Genomic DNA, 18448 nt, shown 5'->3' with positions numbered 1-18448 from the left:
AGATTAAGGAAAGATGGAGAAGGGAATTTCCCATGACATTTAATAGGAACAACCCTGGCATTTGCCTTTATACAAGGCGGCAGCCAGACAAGGAATATTTTAGGAAATAAGCTTAAAAAATTTATTTTTAAGGCCCAGTCAAATATTTACTAGTTTTTGCGCCCGGAGCAGCTTCGGCTGTGCCTAGGTGACATGACTTGCCTGTCTTTCAGAACCGAGGCATTACTATCCAGTTAAAGATGCTGACAAGAGACTCCTAGAGCCCTCTGCTGAAACTGCTAGCGAATTCACGCCATCAGTTTTAACCAATAGAGTGCATGGGATGCAGGTCAGGTGTGTGGATTCTGGAGAAACCTACAGTGCAGAACACAGTTGCCTCGCTCTCTTTTGATCCAGACCTCGAGCAGGACAGACGTCTTCAGTGGGAGGCAAAGCCTCCCTCTCTGTTTCACAACCGGCCACCAACATTAATTACCATGAACCGCCTTCTCTACCGTTGTCCATTTCAATTAGTTTTTCCACCTCCTAGACTGTCATAAACTGGTAACTCCTACCCTAGGTACGCCCTTTGTGCACTGTACACTGAAATATATTCTCTGTATTTTACCTAATTTCCTATTCTGTCATTTAACAGCAGCCCTGGACGCCCACTTACAAGTCTTGACCACTCGACCTCCCGTACGTTGTCGTCGTAAGCGGGATGCAACAACCTTTTCCCACTTTCCCTGCCCACGTACACCTTAACCGATTTAGGGAACTCATGGAAAATAATACTCTTTCGATATTTCAAAAGACTATATAGTTTGAAAGATGACAGTATCACAGAACTGCTCCACTCTCGGCGTAAGTCACTTGTTTGATCACAGACATTCAGTCACGTGTCACTTCTTTCTGCTACAATAGGATAACTTTGCCTACCTTTAACAACTTTGAACTGCTCTGGCCAATGAGAATGTTAGGTGGCAAGATGCTGTTGTGGTCCACCATGCTCTGCTGGACAAAGGAATTGAACTAATAAATGAGAATTGGTTAGAAAAAGTTAGGGGAAAAATGTGAACAGACGGGCACTCATCTTAAGGAATCTATAAGAATTATAGAAAACAAATCAAAGGATATACACTCCTGGAAATTGAAATAAGAACACCGTGAATTCATTGTCCCAGGAAGGGGAAACTTTATTGACACATTCCTGGGGTCAGATACATCACATGATCACACTGACAGAACCACAGGCACATAGACACAGGCAACAGAGCATGCACAATGTCGGCACTAGTACAGTGTATATCCACCTTTCGCAGCAATGCAGGCTGCTATTCTCCCATGGAGACGATCGTAGAGATGCTGGATGTAGTCCTTTGGAACGGCTTGCCATGCCATTTCCACCTGGCGCCTCAGTTGGACCAGCGTTCGTGTTGGACGTGCAGACCGCGTGAGACGACGCTTCATCCAGTCCCAAACATGCTCAATGGGGGACAGATCCGGAGATCTTGCTGGCCAGGGTAGTTGACTTACACCTTCTAGAGCACGTTGGGTGGCACGGGATAGATGCGGACGTGCATTGTCCTGTTGGAACAGCAAGTTCCCTTGCCGGTCTAGGAATGGTAGAACGATGGGTTCGATGACGGTTTGGATGTACCGTGCACTATTCAGTGTCCCCTCGACGATCACAAGTGGTGTACGGCCAGTGTAGGAGATCGCTCCCCACACCATGATGCCGGGTGTTGGCCCTGTGTGCCTCGGTCGTATGCAGTCCTGATTGTGGCGCTCACCTGCACGGCGCCAAACACGCATACGACCATCATTGGCACCAAGGCAGAAGCGACTCTCATCGCTGAAGACGACACGTCTCCATTCGTCCCTCCATTCACGCCTGTCGCGACACCACTGGAGGCGGGCTGCACGATGTTGGGGCGTGAGCGGAAGACGGCCTAACGGTGTGCGGGACCGTAGCCCAGCTTCATGGAGACGGTTGCGAATGGTCCTCGCCGATACCCCAGGAGCAACAGTGTCCCTAATTTGCTGGGAAGTGGCGGTGCGGTCCCCTACGGCACTGCGTAGGATCCTACGGTCTTGGCGTGCATCCGTGCGTCGCTGCGGTCCGGTCCCAGGTCGACGGGCACGTGCACCTTCCGCCGACCACTGGCGACAACATCGATGTACTGTGGAGACCTCACGCCCCACGTGTTGAGCAATTCGGCGGTACGTCCACCCGGCCTCCCGCATGCCCACTATACGCCCTCGCTCAAAGTCCGTCAACTGCACATACGGTTCACGTCCACGCTGTCGCGGCATGGTACCAGTGTTAAAGACTGCGATGCAGCTCCGTATGCCACGGCAAACTGGCTGACACTGACGGCGGCGGTGCACAAATGCTGCGCAGCTAGCGCCATTCGACGGCCAACACCGCGGTTCCTGGTGTGTCCGTTGTGCCGTGCGTGTGATCATTGCTTGTACAGCCCTCTCGCAGTGTCCGGAGCAAGTATGGTGGGTCTGACACACCGGTGTCAATGTGTTCTTTTTTCCATTTCCAGGAGTGTACTTTACGAGATAAATGAACAGAGTGGGTAGGAGAGGTTACAGTTGCTCAGGAAGGGTATGTAGCTGAACTTGAAAACGGAACCTTTCAGATAAGCAATGAGTTGCGGGGTCATATAGTATATGAACAAATTAATTTGACGAGAGGAAGGGAATAAACAAGATTTGTAATCAGTCAGAAATATTCCTGAAAGATAATTAATAACGATTCGAGTAAGTGAGGAAGAAGTGTAAAGACAAAAGTATTGAGAGCTGTTGTGCTGAGCTGTCTGAAAGTAAGGAAGTAATACTGGTTATATAATAGAACCCAAGAATGGCATTTCAAAAGTAGACAAGTCAGCTAAGGGTGTATCTCTGATTTCGGATGAGTATAGAACAATAAGACATTTTTCCTTGTATAGTAATACTGATGAAAGTGGTATTGCCATACGTTTGAGTGTTGATGAGTTGAAGTTAGTGAGCAGGGGTGGCCAAGGCCACTGTAGGTCAGGGAGCAGAGCGGTGGCGTGGAGAGGTCGGGTGCTATGCCCGAGGGTACAACGGTATCTGCAATGACATTTGATTGCCAGGATTAACACTGTAGTGGAAATCAGTATAAAGGCAGGATTCCTACGAAAGTCGAAGTACAATATCTGGAGCAGACATGTATCGAATTTATTATGAAAGCAGTAGATACACATAAAAAGTTACAATCATGAGGGGATTACATAGTTTTTTTTGTATCACAAGTTATAAGGCGTTTGCATTTTTTGGATGGAAACTGGTACAAGGAACTCGCTGTTCTGATGTGTTCTTGCATTGTTAGTACTTTGTCCAACCTCCATTCTTCTTAACTACTTCGTAAATTCTGTTCGGCATTGATTTTGTTAGGGTTTGTAGGTCTTACGGTGAAATTGTCGGCCACTCTTACCGTGTTGTTATTCTCAGCTCGCATACGGCCTCAAAATGCATTCCGTTACGATAAAAACGCCTCGAAAGTATTCCCCAAAGGTTTTCCACGGAGTTCAAATTCGGGCTGTGTGCACGCCAGGACAAGACATCGATATCTTTATCTGAAAACCACATTTTGGTTGTAGCAGAAGCATGCACAAATGGTTTATCATGGCGTCCCCTAGGTCCTCACATCCTCTGATCAACTCTGTCTCTAGCGTCTCATTGTATATGTTAGGGTTCATTGTAACTTTCAGCCGAGCAATGGGCGATTTACCTCTTATCACAGAAGGCTGCCCATATTATTAACACTTTCACCACCAAAATTTCTGCTCTTTCGTATCTGCTGCTCCGTTCTCATATTATGCCAATAATACTGAAATCCGCCACGTCCCTCTAAATTAAACTTCTTCTCGTCACTGAAGATCACCTTTTCCCCATTCTGAAGTCCATGCAATACGCTTTTCAGCAAAGTCCAAACTAGCCTGCATATATCTGTGTACTGGAGCAGGTTTCTGCAGTCGTTTCTTGAATGCAAGATGTTTTCCTCGTCTGTCCGTCCGAACAGGGTTTGGAAGACCCAACGGTACCGACCGGCCGCCGTGTCATCCACAGCCCACAGGCGTCACTGGATGCTGATACGGAGGGACATGTGGTCAGCACATAGCTCTCCCGGTCTTATGTCAGTTTACGAGACCGGAGCCGCTACTTCTCAGTCAGGTAGCTCCTCGGTTTGCCTCACAAGGGTTGAGTGCACACCGTTTGCCAACAGCGCTGGACAGACCAGATGGTCACCCATCCAAGTGCTAGCCGAGACCGACAGCGCTTAACTTCGGTGATCTGACGGGAACCGGCGTTACCACTGCGGCAAGGCCGTTGGCAAGATGTTTTCATGTCACAGAATTTGTCGTGCACATCTGGCAGTTACTGGCAACTATAAATGAGCAACAAGTCGAGAAGATAAACGGTTTTCTTTGTGCAAAAGTAACCGCTTCAATACCTCAGCCGGCCAGTGTGGCCGAGCGGTTCTAGGCGCTACAGTCTGGAACCGCGCGACCGCCACGGTCGCAGGTTCGAATCCTGCCTTGGGCATGGATGTGTGTGATGTCCTTAGGTTAGTTAGGTTTAAGTAGTTCTAAGTTCTAGGGGACTGATGACCTCAGATGTTAAGTCCCATAGTGCTCAGAGCCATTTGAACCATTTGAACCATCAATACCTCAGATAATTTCCTACTTTGCCCATATTTTCTGTAATGCTCGTATTTGGACGGTTCAACTACCTGGCGATTTAACTGTTAGTTTCATTTTCTTGTACATACCTATTTTTGCTTTTCCATCATATTTTAACTGTTTTCCGCGTGGCTTTGTCATAATCGTGGTTTATGTGCGCAATATGCACTGTCACTAATGGCATCTGTTTCCTGTCTGCAGTAAAGGCACACACTCACAAATTAACACCGCAAAGCGCCGATTGCTTTTATACTGAGGTCCATCATCAACCATCTGAATCGTTCATATCTTGTTGTATAATGTACTGCGGACATCAAATGCTATATCATTTCACTGCATTTGTCAGTATACTGGGTCTCATACTATTGTATATACACTATGTCCAATGAAGCGTGGCGGCTGGCGCTAGGGTGTTCGACTTGCATCGTTGGTATCGATATTCGGCTGTCCTGCTACCTTTGTCTGCTCCCCCGGCGGGTTTTCCGGGTGAACGTGTGACGAGTGAGTCTCCAGTCGGCGTTCAACGAGCCAACTTGTGTTCTGAAAACAAGCCCGCGTCCCTAACCGTGGTGCATGGACCTCGCCGTGCTCGCCGCCTTTGTCTTTTGGCGGGCGTCGAATGTACGGTGCCGATCACTGGGCGCCTTGACTTGCAAAATTGTGGTGGCTTCGTCGTCTCACGCTGAACAGCTTCCCAGCTCGTAATTTGCAAGCTCCAAGTTACGTATGACTTTTATTTTGCGTTTAACTAAGAAGATTGTTGAAACCTATTGTGGCATGGGTAGCTGCCGGAGATGGTTCTGAACTTGGTTCCGCAGTGGCTATTTTAAGGAGGCTGATGTTCCTCATTCCGCTTTTGATCATCCGTGGAGTATGTGTTTTAAGTTGTTTTCATGCAAATTTTAACTTGTTTTAGGACTGGCTGCTTTGGGACTGGCTGCGGTTGAGTACGTGCCCGGCAGCCGTAGAGTTAATGGTTTAATCATTTGTCACGGCAGCATTTGGTATGTTTATTTAATGTTGAATGTGCCTTAAGGCAACTGGAAGTGATCTATAATTTTCCAGGTAATTTACTAGGAGACGGGTAATGTTAGAGTATTGCTCCTTAAGAATTTGGGGGCGTGCTTATTATATATTCCAGTGTGGCTGTGATTTGACATTGTTTTCATTGCAATCTCTTTGTGCTGCAGGCCATTTGTTAAGACTGCTCGTTCCCTGGCGTCGGCGCAGTTATGGATTTTTCTCAGGACCGCTCATTGTGGGGCTGGTCGGATTATATACACTCCTGGAAATTGAAATAAGAACACCGTGAATTCATTGTCCCAGGAAGGGGAAACTTTATTGACACATTCCTGGGGTCAGATACATCACATGATCACACTGACAGAACCACAGGCACATAGACACAGGCAACAGAGCATGCACAATGTCGGCACTAGTACAGTGTATATCCACCTTTCGCAGCAATGCAGGCTGCTATTCTCCCATGGAGACGATCGTAGAGATGCTGGATGTAGTCCTGTCGAACGGCTTGCCATGCCATTTCCACCTGGCGCCTCAGTTGGACCAGCGTTCGTGCTGGACGTGCAGACCGCGTGAGACGACGCTTCATCCAGTCCCAAACATGCTCAATGGGGGACAGATCCGGAGATCTTGCTGGCCAGGGTAGTTGACTTACACCTTCTAGAGCACGTTGGGCGGCACGGGATACATGCGGACGTGCATTGTCCTGTTGGAACAGCAAGTTCCCTTGCCGGTCTAGGAATGGTAGAACGATGGGTTCGATGACGGTTTGGATGTACCGTGCACTGTTCAGTGTCCCCTCGACGATCACCAGTGGTGTATGGCCAGTGTAGGAGATCGCTCCCCACACCATGATGCCGGGTGTTGGCCCTGTGTGCCTCAGTCGTATGCAGTCCTGATTGTGGCGCTCACCTGCACGGCGCCAAACACGCATTCGACCATCATTGGCGCCAAGGCAGAAGCGACTCTCATCGCTGAAGACGACACGTCTCCATTCGTCCCTCCATTCACGCCTGTCGCGACACCACTGGAGGCGGGCTGCACGATGTTGGGGCGTGAGCGGAAGACGGCCTAACGGTGTGCAGGACCGTAGCCCAGCTTCATGGAGACGGTTGCGAATGGTCCTCGCCGATACCCCAGGAGCAACGGTGTCCCTAATTTGCTGGGAAGTGGCGGTGCGGTCCCCTACGGCACTGCGTAGAATCCTACGGTCTTGGCGTGCATCCGTGCGTCGCTGCGGTCCAGTCCCAGGTCGACGGGCACGTGCACCTTCCGCCGACCACTGGCGACAACATCGATGTACTGTGGAGACCTCACGCCCCACGTGTTGAGCAATTTGGCGGTACGTCCACCCGGCCTCCCGCATGCCCACTATACGCCCTCGCTCAAAGTCTGTCAACTGCACATACGGTTCACGTCCATGCTGTCGCGGCATGGTACCAGTGTTAAAGACTGCGATTGAGCTCCGTATGCCACGGCAAACTGGCTGACACTGACGGCGGCGGTGCACAAATGCTGCGCAGCTAGCGCCATTCGACGGCCAACACCGCGGTTCCTGGTGTGTCCGCTGTGCCGTGCGTGTGATCATTGCTTGTACAGCCCTCTCGCAGTGTCCGGAGCAAGTATGGTGGGTCTGACACACCGGTGTCAATGTGTTCTTTTTTCCATTTCCAGGAGTGTATATACCACCTGCTATGTGACCTTGTGCACAAGCCGTGGAAGTAAACGCTCGTATTGCCTACCGGCCGTAGCGTTATTGCTTCCAAACACTCCTATGGACCTTAACCCTGTTCTTTAAAGTAAAGTGCAATTTGGGAATCATTTTGAGTCATTATGTTCCTTAGTTAAGTGAGGCTACATTGTTAGTGTTGGCGTTTTTGTAAGTCATTTTATTGGCTGAGTTATTACTAGCCCTTCTTATTTAACACTTTTGTTAATCATTTGTGTATCTTTAATGAACGTGCAACTTGTTATTATTCCTGTGTGCAAGTTTTGCGACATTAGTTGGCCCACTTTGTATTTTTAGTATAAGCACGTTTCACTGTGGACCTTTATGTGGGCAGTTCGGTTTTATTAAGCTATAAGATCTCTTTGTCCTTTATGAATTTGTCGTATTATGTGGATATGTAACTTTGGGTGGAAGTGTATAGTGTTATTAGTCTCTTGAGATATGGTTAAACAAGAGCGATTGTTTGTGATTGATTATTCACCGTGCCTACCTACTATCAATGATTTTGGCTGTGGACGCAAAAATATGATTCTTGTTCGTGTTTACGTAATTCAGTCAAAGTGAAGATTTGTATATTGCATCAGTAAGAGGGCAAATGTCCGAATTGAAGTTTATTATAAAGACTGTTCCGAGTCAAATTAAAATTGTATAACAATCACAAGCTTGTCCATCACCAGTGATCCCGGGCTTCGTATTTCCCTTAAATAACTGTGCTGAGACTGTAAGCCGCGTGGGATTAGCCGAGCGGTCTTAGGCGCTGCAGTCATAGACTGTGCGGGTTGTCCCAGCGTAGGTTCGATTCCTCCTTCGGGCATTATCCTTAGGATAATTTACGTTAAGCAATGTGTAACCGTAGGGACTGATGACCTTAGCAGTTGAGTCCCTTAGTATTTCACACACATTTGAACAATTTTTTGAGATTATAATTTTGATTTTCTAAAGAATTGGGTAGTACCACAGTTCATGCAACTATTTCAATCGACAGTGTTAATTCTCCTACAAATATCCATGTGTTTATACTGATTTCTACTACTGTACACGGAGTAATGTACATGGTGACAATTACTGAACTATACGAAAGAAAACGTAAATTAGTTACAAACTACGGCGTGCACACACTTTATTCAACATGTAAACGTCACTGCAAATATTCGGATTTAGGTTATGACATGTTCGATGGCCCTCCATCATTGGCAATGATGTGTCTAGTACGAATAGCGAAATTCTGCATGAACCGCTGAAGTGTCGGAACATGGTTGTTGTCGATGACCCCCTGAGTGGCTGTTTTCAGCTCAGTATTGGTTTAGGGGTTATTGCTGTAAACATTGTCTTTAGCCGGCCGGAGTGGCCGAGCGGTTCTAGGCGCTACAGTCTGGAACCGCGCGACCGCTATGGTCGCAGGTTGGAATCTTGCCTCGGGTATGGATGTGTGTGATGTCCTTAGGTTAGTTAGGTTTAAGTAGTTCTAAGTTCTAGGGGACTGATGACCACAGCAGTTAAGTCCCACAGTTCTCAGAGCCATTTGAACCATTGTCTTTAAATATGTTGTTGTTGTTGTGGTCTTCAGTCCAGAGACTGGTTTGATGCAGCTCTCCATGCGTCAGTAAAGCTGCATGCCCTCGGGAAAAATTACCCCTGTAGTTTCCCCTTGCTTTCAGCCGTTCGCAGTACCAGCACAGCAAGGCCGTTTTGTTTAGTGTTACAAGGCCAGATCAGTCAATCATCCAGACTGTTGCCCCTGCAACTACTGAAAAGGCTGCTGCCCCTCTTCAGGAACCACACGTTTGTCTGGCCTCTTAACAGATACCCCTCCGTTGTGGTTGCACCTAAGGTACAGCTATCTGTATCGCTGAGGTACGCAAGCCTCCCCACCAACGGCAAGGTCCATGGTTCATGGGGGGGGGAGGGGGGGAGGGTCTTTAAATATAGCCCCACAAAAAGGAGTCGCATTTGTTCAGATACGGAGAATACGGCGGGCAATCGAGGCCGATGCTGGTGGTCGCTGGGTACCCCGGAGCCAGAATGGTGTCCCCAGAGTTGTCCTCCAGGACATAAACTCTCCTGCTTCGATGGGGTCGAGTTCCGTCTTGTATGGAACACATCTTGTCGAAATCAGGGTCGCTTTGGATAATGGGGACGAAGTCATCGTCCAAGACCTTCACATACCGTTTCGTAGTCAACGTCCCATCACAGAATACCATACTGATTATTCTGTGACTGTACATTGCATACCACACAATCACCCGTTGATGATGAAGAGACATTTCGATTGCGTAATGCAGATTCTTAGTCCCCAAAATGCACCAATTTCCGTTATTGACGAACCCATGCAAATGAAAGTGGGCTTCGTTGCTAAGCCAAACCATACTACGCATACTAATTCCCATCATGCCCCACAGCCAACTTTGCAGTTTGAACGTCTTAACGCAAACAGTTCAGAAGTTATGACGATTTTGGTTCAAATGGTTCAGATGGCTCTGAGCACTATTGGACTTAACATTTGAGGTCATCAGTCCCCTAGAACTTAAAACTATTTAAACCTAAGTAACCTAAGGACATCACACACAACCATGCCCGAGGCAGGTTTCGAACCTGCGACCGTAGCGGTCGCGTGCTTCCAGACTGAAGCGCCTAGAACCACTCGGCCAAACCGAATGATGGCTATGACGATTTTATTTCATATACACTACTGGCCATTAAAATTGCTACACCACGAAGATAACGTGCTACAGGCGCGAAATTTAACCGACAGGAAGAAGATGCGGTGATATGCAAATGATTAGCTTTTCAGAGCATTCAAACAAGGTTGGCGCCGGTGGCGACGCCTACAATGTGCTGACATGAGGAAAGTTTGCAGCCGATTTCTCCTACACAAACAGCAGTTGACCGGCGTTGCCTGGTGGAACGTTGTTGTGATGCCTCGTGTAAGGAGGAGAAATGCGTACCATCACGTTTCCGACTTTGATAAAGGTCGGATTGTAGCCTATCGCGATTGCGCTTTATCGTATCGCGACATTGCTGCTCACGTTGGTCGAGATCCAATGACTGTTAGCAGGATAATGGAATCGGTGGGTTCAGGAGGGTAATGCGGAACGCTGTGCTGGATCTCAAGGGCCTCGTATCACTAGCAGTCGAGATGACAGGCAACTTATCCGCATGGCTGTAACAGATCATGCAGCCACGTCTCGATCCCTGAGTCAACAGATGGGGACGTAGGACAACAACCATCTGCAAGAACAGTTCGGCGACGTTTGCAGCAGCATGGACTATCAGCTCGGAGACTATGGCTGCGGTTACCTATGACGCTGCATCACAGACAGGAACGCCTGCGATGGTGTACTCAACGACGAACCTGGGTGCACGAATGGCAAAAAGACATTTTTTCGGATGAATCCAGGTTCTGTTTACAGCATCTGTACGGGCCTTTCTGGATACAGAAAATGTTCGACTGCTCCCTGGCCAGCACATTACCCAGATCTCTCACCAATTGAAAACGTCTGGTCAATGGTGGCCGAGCGACGGGCTCGTCACAATACGCCAGTCATTACTCTTGATGAACTGTGGTATCGCGTTGAAGCTGCATGGGCAGCTGTACCTGTACACGCCATCCAAGCTCTGTTTGACTCAATGGCCAGGCGTATCAAGGCCGTTATTACGGCCAAAGGTGGTTGTTCTGGGTACTGATTTCTCAGGATCTATGCACCCAAATTGCGTGAAAATGTAATCACATGTCAGTTCTAGTATAATATATTTGTCCAATGAGTACCCGTTTATCATCTGCATTTCTTCTTGGTATAGCAATTTTAGTGGCTGCCTCGCAGCATCGTGCAATGTGCGGGCGTCAGCGTGTCGACCTGTTGATGCGTCTAGTCAGCGCGTCACGACACTGATGTCGCAGGTCACGACATATTGTCGTGCGGGCGGCCGCGGAGGTTGGAGTGGGCGTTGTTCGTTGTGGATGTTCTACAGCTCATGGTGGCTCTACACCTCAGCGCTCTCGTAGGCAGATCGTCATGCGCTTAGATGAGTATAGCCGACTGCGCGCTCCAGGACAACGGTTGCCGTGAATGACGGGCGCTGGCCTTCCACCATGGGAGGACCAAGACTACAGCAGATGTTTACATGATGGCCAGGGCGCTGCGCGGACGTATCATGCGTGGACGGCAAGGGGATGAGAGCTTGTACATCATCCAAGAACGGCTCTTAGTCGGTGGAGGGCTAGCTGGAGTAATCCACTAAATTACAGGCTCATATCGTTAACGTCGATATGCAGCAGGATTTTGGAACATATATTGTGTTCGAACATAATGAATTACCTCGAAGGAAACGGTCTATTAACACACAGTCAACATGGGTTTAGAAAACATCGTTCCTGTGAAACACAACTAGCTCTTTATTCACATAAAGTGCTGAGAGGGATTTCAGATCGATTCCGTATTTCTGGATTTCCGTAAGGCTTTTGACGCTGTAGCACACAAGCGGCTCGTAGTGAAATTGCGTGCTTATGGAATATATTGCGATTATGGAATATATTGCGATTTCCTGTTAGAGAGGTCACAGTTCGTAGGAACTGACGGAAAGTCATGGAGTAAAACGTGATTTCAGGTGTTCCCCAAGGAAGTGTTATAGGCCCTTTGCTGTTCCTTATCTATATAAACGATTTGGGAGACCATCCGAGCAGCCGTCTTCGGTTGTTTGCAGATGACGCTGTCGTTTATCGACTAATTAAGTCATCAGAAGATCAAAACAAACTGCAAAACGATTTAGAAAAAGTATCTGAATGGTGCGAAAAGTGGCAGTTGACCCTAAATAACGAAAAGTGTGAGATAATCCACATGAGTGCTAAAAGGAACTCGTTAAACTTAGGTTACACGATAAATCAGTCTAATCTAAAAGCCGTAAATTCAACTAAATACCTAGGTATTACAAGTACGAACAACTTGAATTGGAAAGAACACATAGAAAATGTTGTGGCGAAGGCTATCCAAAGGCTGCGTTTTATTTGCAGGACACTTAGTAAATGTAACAGACCTACTAAGGAGACTGCCTACACTACACTTGTCCGTCCTTTGTTAGAATACTGCTGCACGGTGTGGGATCCTTACCAGATAGGACTGACGGACTACATCGAAAAAGTTCAAAGAAAGGCAGCACGTTTAGTATTATCGCGAAATAAAGGAGAAAGTGTCACAGAAATGATGCAGGATTTGAGCTGGAAATCATTAAAAGAAAGGCCCTTTTCTTTGCGACGAAATCTTCTCACGAAATTCCAATCACCAACTTTCTCCTCCGAATGAGAAAATATTTTGTTGACACCGACCTACATAGAGAGAAACGATCATCACGATAAAATAAGGGAAATCAGAGCTCGTACTGAAAGACATAGGTGTTCATTCTTTCCGCTTGCTGTACGAGATTGGAATAATAGAGAATTGCGAAGGTGGTTCGATGAACCCTCTGCTAGGCACTTAAATGTGATTTCCAGAGTATCCATGTAGATGTAGATGTAGACTCGAGCCTTCTCCTTCTGACTGACGTCGGCGTAGGCTGCAGTAGCAGAACATCGATGTAGCTTGCATCAGTTTGGCTGTGTCGCAGCATCGAGCCGCGCGGGATTAGCCGTGCGGTTTTGGGCGCTGCAGTCATGGACTGTGCGGCTGGTCCCGGTGGAGGTTCGAGTCCTCCCTCGGGCATGTGTGTTTGTCCATAGGATAATTTAGGGTAAGTAGTGTGTAAGCTTAGGGACTGATGACCTTAGCAGTTAAGTCCCATAAAATTTCACACACATTTGAACATTTTTTTGCAGCATCGAAGTCCACAAGCAGGTAGCAGGTCATTGATGGTATTGTCGTGATTTCACTGAAACTCGATAGGCCGTCTTTATCTCTGGACTGGTCACCGTGGACAGAAAGTGTTCATGATCTCAGAAAGCTCTAGGCAGCAGAGCCACACGTATGTTGTGGTGGCGCTAGGTGGACGAGAGAATGTTTATTGGACTCATCAGTATTCTTTGCCTCACTCTGGCGGCTCAGTAGTTATTCTAGGGTCTTTCTGCAACATTTGACTGTTGTGGTGGAGCTCTGACGCTTGGGGCTATGGAGCGTTACTGCATACTTCCCAGTTACGAGGTATTTCGGTGTTTACTCTTTTGCTTGTCTCACTTGGAGGTTGTGTGGTAACACTCGTCTAGTGCCTTGCCTTCTGCGCCAGCGGCAGTACGCCGTGTCGGTATTCCGACTGACACACAGGCCCAGAGATGGCTCTGAGATCGCCGGGTAAAACTTCAAAAAAAAAAAAAAAAAAAAAAACAATTTAGGTACGCGTTCCGAGTACATTCGGGGGTGCAATACTGCAAACATGAACCACAGACCCGGCTCGGCTCCCCAATGCGGATTAACGATCTTCGGCTGGTAGGCCTACACCGGCCAGCCTGACTGTGGTTTTTAGGGGGTTTTCCACGTTAGTTTAGACAAGTGCCAGGCTGGCACCCGAACTTCGCTTCAGAAAACGATACACAGTTAAAGCACGGTAACACACCTAATACAGTTCACGCGATTCACAGACAGGTGAAGGACATAGCTTCCTCCTCTTAGATTACCTTGCCGATAGTGGCGAAACGAAGGGCATCTGGCAACAGAGTTAAGTAATAAATATAGAGCTAGCCAAATTTTGGGAAACCAGACCCGGTACTAAGCGGATAAAAGCTAAGAAAATGAAGAAAAAAGAAGTATCAACGGCACGAAAAACTAAAATAAGCATACGGGACGACATATGGCTAAGAGTACGAAGTCGCTTGTTACTTCTAAGAAAGATGAATGCATGTCAACTGCTTCAACTTACAACTCTGAAATACAGGAAATACATGGCGTAAAGAGGATGACAATGAGCTTCACTTTGTAAAGAATGATGAGTACGTTCAAAATTAGGGGGGGGGGGGGGGGGGAAACATTACTGTTATTGCAGAAGATGTGCCGTTAGCTATTTTTCGAAGCCTGGTATATGAGTGATTTCTTTCGTACTGTGAGAGAAATAATTCCAGAGCTGAGTTTCAGCTGTGGAAAATGATTTACTAAAGACATCTTTGTCATGGAATGCGACAGAAGGAAACGAGTATTTCTGTCGTGCTATGCTGTTGTGATAAGAGTATTAAGTTCGATGAGAGATAGGTATCACTGTATACGCTATCAATCGTTAAAGGTGGATTACGCTAGACGTTGTATCATGTAAAGTCAATGCAATTAGTTTGACGGAAGTGAATGCAGGTATTAGGATACGCTTCTTTGTCTTGCTGTTACGACAGACTATTGAAGTCCAATTAGTTGCTGCATGGATACAAAATAATCCCCGAGTATACGATGTACCAAGAGCAAGCCTGCCCAAGGTGGTCATTGCGTCAATAGCAAAGATTATCAGCTCTATCCATAGCTTCCAGCCGACATAAGGTTGTTAACAGGTGGAAAGCTTTAGAAGCCGTTGTTGACGACATATTCGGAACCTGAGTCTTAGAAGTTAGTTACATGTTCCGAAGATCAAGCGCATAATTTTTAATAAAATGATGACGAACGAGCCAGTTTGCAGGCTACATACAAACGATCGTAAGACAGAATTCTGGTAAACTGTAGGTTACTAAATAACATATTTGTTTATATTTAATTTAAATGAACATTTTAGTCTCTAATTATAGTGATACGCTTATGTTTTGTTTAATTTAATTTTTTTGCTACATGTGCTGCTAAGTTTTAATTAAAAACTTGTCTGTGGATCAGAACGATTTCTTCAGAAAAAAAGATTGTAGGCGAGATTTACAATTTGATTTACTGTCTCTCAGATGTTTTACATTATTTGGCAAATGATGAAAGATTTTCGGGGCTGTTTACTGAACTCTGTCATCAGCCCCTGAGAGCTTTAGTGATGAGTAACGAAGGTAATTTTTTTCTTCTAGTACTGTAGCTGAGAACATAAGTGTTATTCTGAACTTCTCACATTCTCACAGATTATTTATGGTGAATTTCATTAGCGAATATGCATATTGCGCTGATAACTGCGCAGTTGAGCGCCGCACAAACCAAACAAAAAATTCATATTTTGAAGATTAAAATGCCTAACTCCTTGAAGAGGTGATTACAAGATTGTGAGTGACACAACTCACTTTTTATGAATTTCTAAGTTATGATATACCCCCTACATTTCTACATATATCGACATTTCTTTGAAAACTCTCAAAACAGCTTTGTCACTGTTGCTTTCTGATGAAGACGTTTTTATAGAAGATGAAACCATGGTAGAGGGGTTTAAACAAACCTTCCATTTTGCAATTGATTGGCTGTTTATTAATTCTACAAGAAGAAAAATAGAGCTCAATTATTGAAGACTGTCTTTGTTCATCACCAGTCATACTAACGTTATCGTTTTATAAAAGACATCTAATACGTTAACTGAGTGAGTGTGGTTTGTATTGTGTTTCGCTGATATTATTTTTCTGTGAGGAATATTACGTTCGGATAAACGCGAATATTTTATACATTAAAATTTTATTAATTTTGGGATTGACTGATAACACGAGCAAAGCATCGCGAATTGAAGGATCTGGAATTTTTAGTTGAAAGATGAATGGCTATGGATACGCTTGCTACTAGTATTCAATACATGATATGGCTTTTTCGCTTGGTACAGAGGGAATCACATTCTTTAAGCTGACAGGAGGCAGCTCCAAGGATTAGCACACGAAACCAGCCAACCTCAAGTGTTACACATGCGGGTCTAGGTAAATAACGTTCCACATATATGCTCTAATTCAAGAAAAACATGCAGGGCTATTTAGCACTGGATATTTTAAAATTTAATTTGCCGATTCTTTAGCGGAAAGCAGAGGATTATAAACTGGCAGTTACACGTTTTGTTCCTTTCCGAAAAACGTGCTGCGTTTTTAGATACAGCCAACGTTTAAAAGACTACAACACAAAGCGACGATTAGGAAGTGAGAAAATGGTTATATTTAATAATTTAATTCTACATTTACGCGTAAGAAGCTTATGTCAAGAATTTGCTTTCCATCTGCTTGCAGCAGCTGTTTTTGAAAGTTCACTTAACGTTTTCCCGCATTCTGTTTTACGAAAAGAACGATGTTGTTTTATACGAAAAGAAAGTAGAATTTTTTGTGCTTGCGCCCCTAGAAAAATACTGAAGTGTTCTTTCGTGCTTCTTCCTTCCATTATCGTTGGAATGACTGTGCTTTCAGATCTCACATCAAATACAGTGTGTGACAATGAGTTCCAATCCTGTCAGAAGTGAACGACTGTGGTTAGCATACTCATGACGTGGGAACAAATCTCTGCCTGGAACGTAGAACTGTGTTTGCAACAGAACAATGCCAGAAAATAATTATGGGTTTGTGGCATACGTACTGTAAGACCTTCAGTACACACACCATCAGATTATTTGACTTGTCGCTATAACGAAGTAGGCGAGTGTCAGCAATATGCCTTGTGGTCTTATCGTGGCATGTTTATCTTCTGCCGTTAGGCCGGTATTACACTATCAAATTTCTTTGTCAAAGATTTGATCAAAGATGTGATCAAATATTCCGTCCAATATATTTGACAAAGATCTTTGATGTAGCGCTAGAAGGGGTATTACACTGCCATCAAATTTTTCGTCAAAGTTCAAGATGGCTGACGACTTGTTATTAACCGCAGCAGTTGCACGTACCGCAATTGCATTGTGTGCACATGCGGAAAAGAAGTGGGGGATAAACAGGAACCATACATACGAGGTTGACAGTCTTAAATTCCTGGGATTACAACTTGATAATAAATTCAGTTGGAAGGGGCACATCACAGAAGTGCAGAAAGGGCCTTACGAAATCTGTATTTGCAATTCGAGTGTTAGCAGACATAGGCAACATAAAAATGAAAAGCTTGCATACTTTGTCTACTTTCATTCCATAATGTCATATGGGATAATATTTTGGGGTAAATCTTCAAGTCAAACAAAAGTTTTCAGAGTCCAAAAGCGTGTAATACGTATTATTTGTGGAGTAAATTCACGGACGTCCTGCAGAAACCTCTTCAAAGAACTGGGTAGACTAACTACTGCCTCTCAGTATATTTACTTCTTAATGAAATTTGTCGTAAATAATATATCTCTCTTTCCAACAAACAACTCAGTTCATACATACAATACCAGGAACAAAAATGATCTGCACAAGGACTTAAAAGCACTTACTTTAGTTCAAAAAGTGGTCCACTACTCAGGAACACTCATCTTCAATAATTTGCCAGCAAACATAAAAAATTTAGTTACAAATAAAGATCAGTTTAAAAGGAGCCTGAAAGACTTACTGCTGGCCAACTCTTTCTACTCCATTGGCGAAATTTTTAATAAAAACAAATGATGTATTTATTCATACTATTTGTATTGTTATTTCAGCTTAAAAAAAATCGACATGTTCCACATCCACGAGGATCTCCTCAGCACGGATCTATGGAACGAAAAACTAATCTAATCTGGGTGATGCCGTGGGTTTTACGACGACACGATAAAAGCATTCAACAAAACTTGTTACGTGAGCTTACGGTGGAAGACGTCAAGTCGTACATCAATTACTTAAGAATGGATGAGCATACATTTCTGTATGTGCTCAATGAAGTGTATCCTCATATCACAAAGCACAATATTCACTTAAGAACTGCTACATCTTCAGAAGACAGGCTCACTATAACAATCCGATTCCTTGCTACAGGAGAGGGTTATGTTAGGTTGGGTTAGGTTAGGTCAGGTTAGGTCTCCAATCTTCTTAATCTATTTTTGTATTCAGGGTGCCTCACGTTGTAAAGCGCCTCATCAGCTTCAGACATCTCTATTAATTTTTTAGTTGTCGGCACACACCAATTGTATTTACCGGCAATGGTTATAAAAACACTACAGACGACAGAACGCTGCAGCGATGCTAGCGCTCCATGTGGTAACATGTCACATTGCAGTGAACAGAAGACAAGCG

General features: G+C 45.3%; 1 pseudogene; it reads right to left on the bottom strand.

The window, feature by feature from the left end:
- Window positions 1-4231: 4231 nt before the first annotated feature.
- LOC126426844 (5S ribosomal RNA) lies at window positions 4232-4349 on the bottom strand (annotated as a pseudogene).
- Window positions 4350-18448: the final 14099 nt, after the last annotated feature.

The sequence above is a fragment of the Schistocerca serialis genome, chromosome 1 (genome assembly GCF_023864345.2).
Source record: "Schistocerca serialis cubense isolate TAMUIC-IGC-003099 chromosome 1, iqSchSeri2.2, whole genome shotgun sequence".
Classification (NCBI taxonomy): Eukaryota; Metazoa; Arthropoda; class Insecta; order Orthoptera; family Acrididae; genus Schistocerca; species Schistocerca serialis.
The sequence above is the reverse complement of the archived record's forward strand: the minus strand, read 5'-3'. Positions and strand labels throughout refer to the sequence as shown.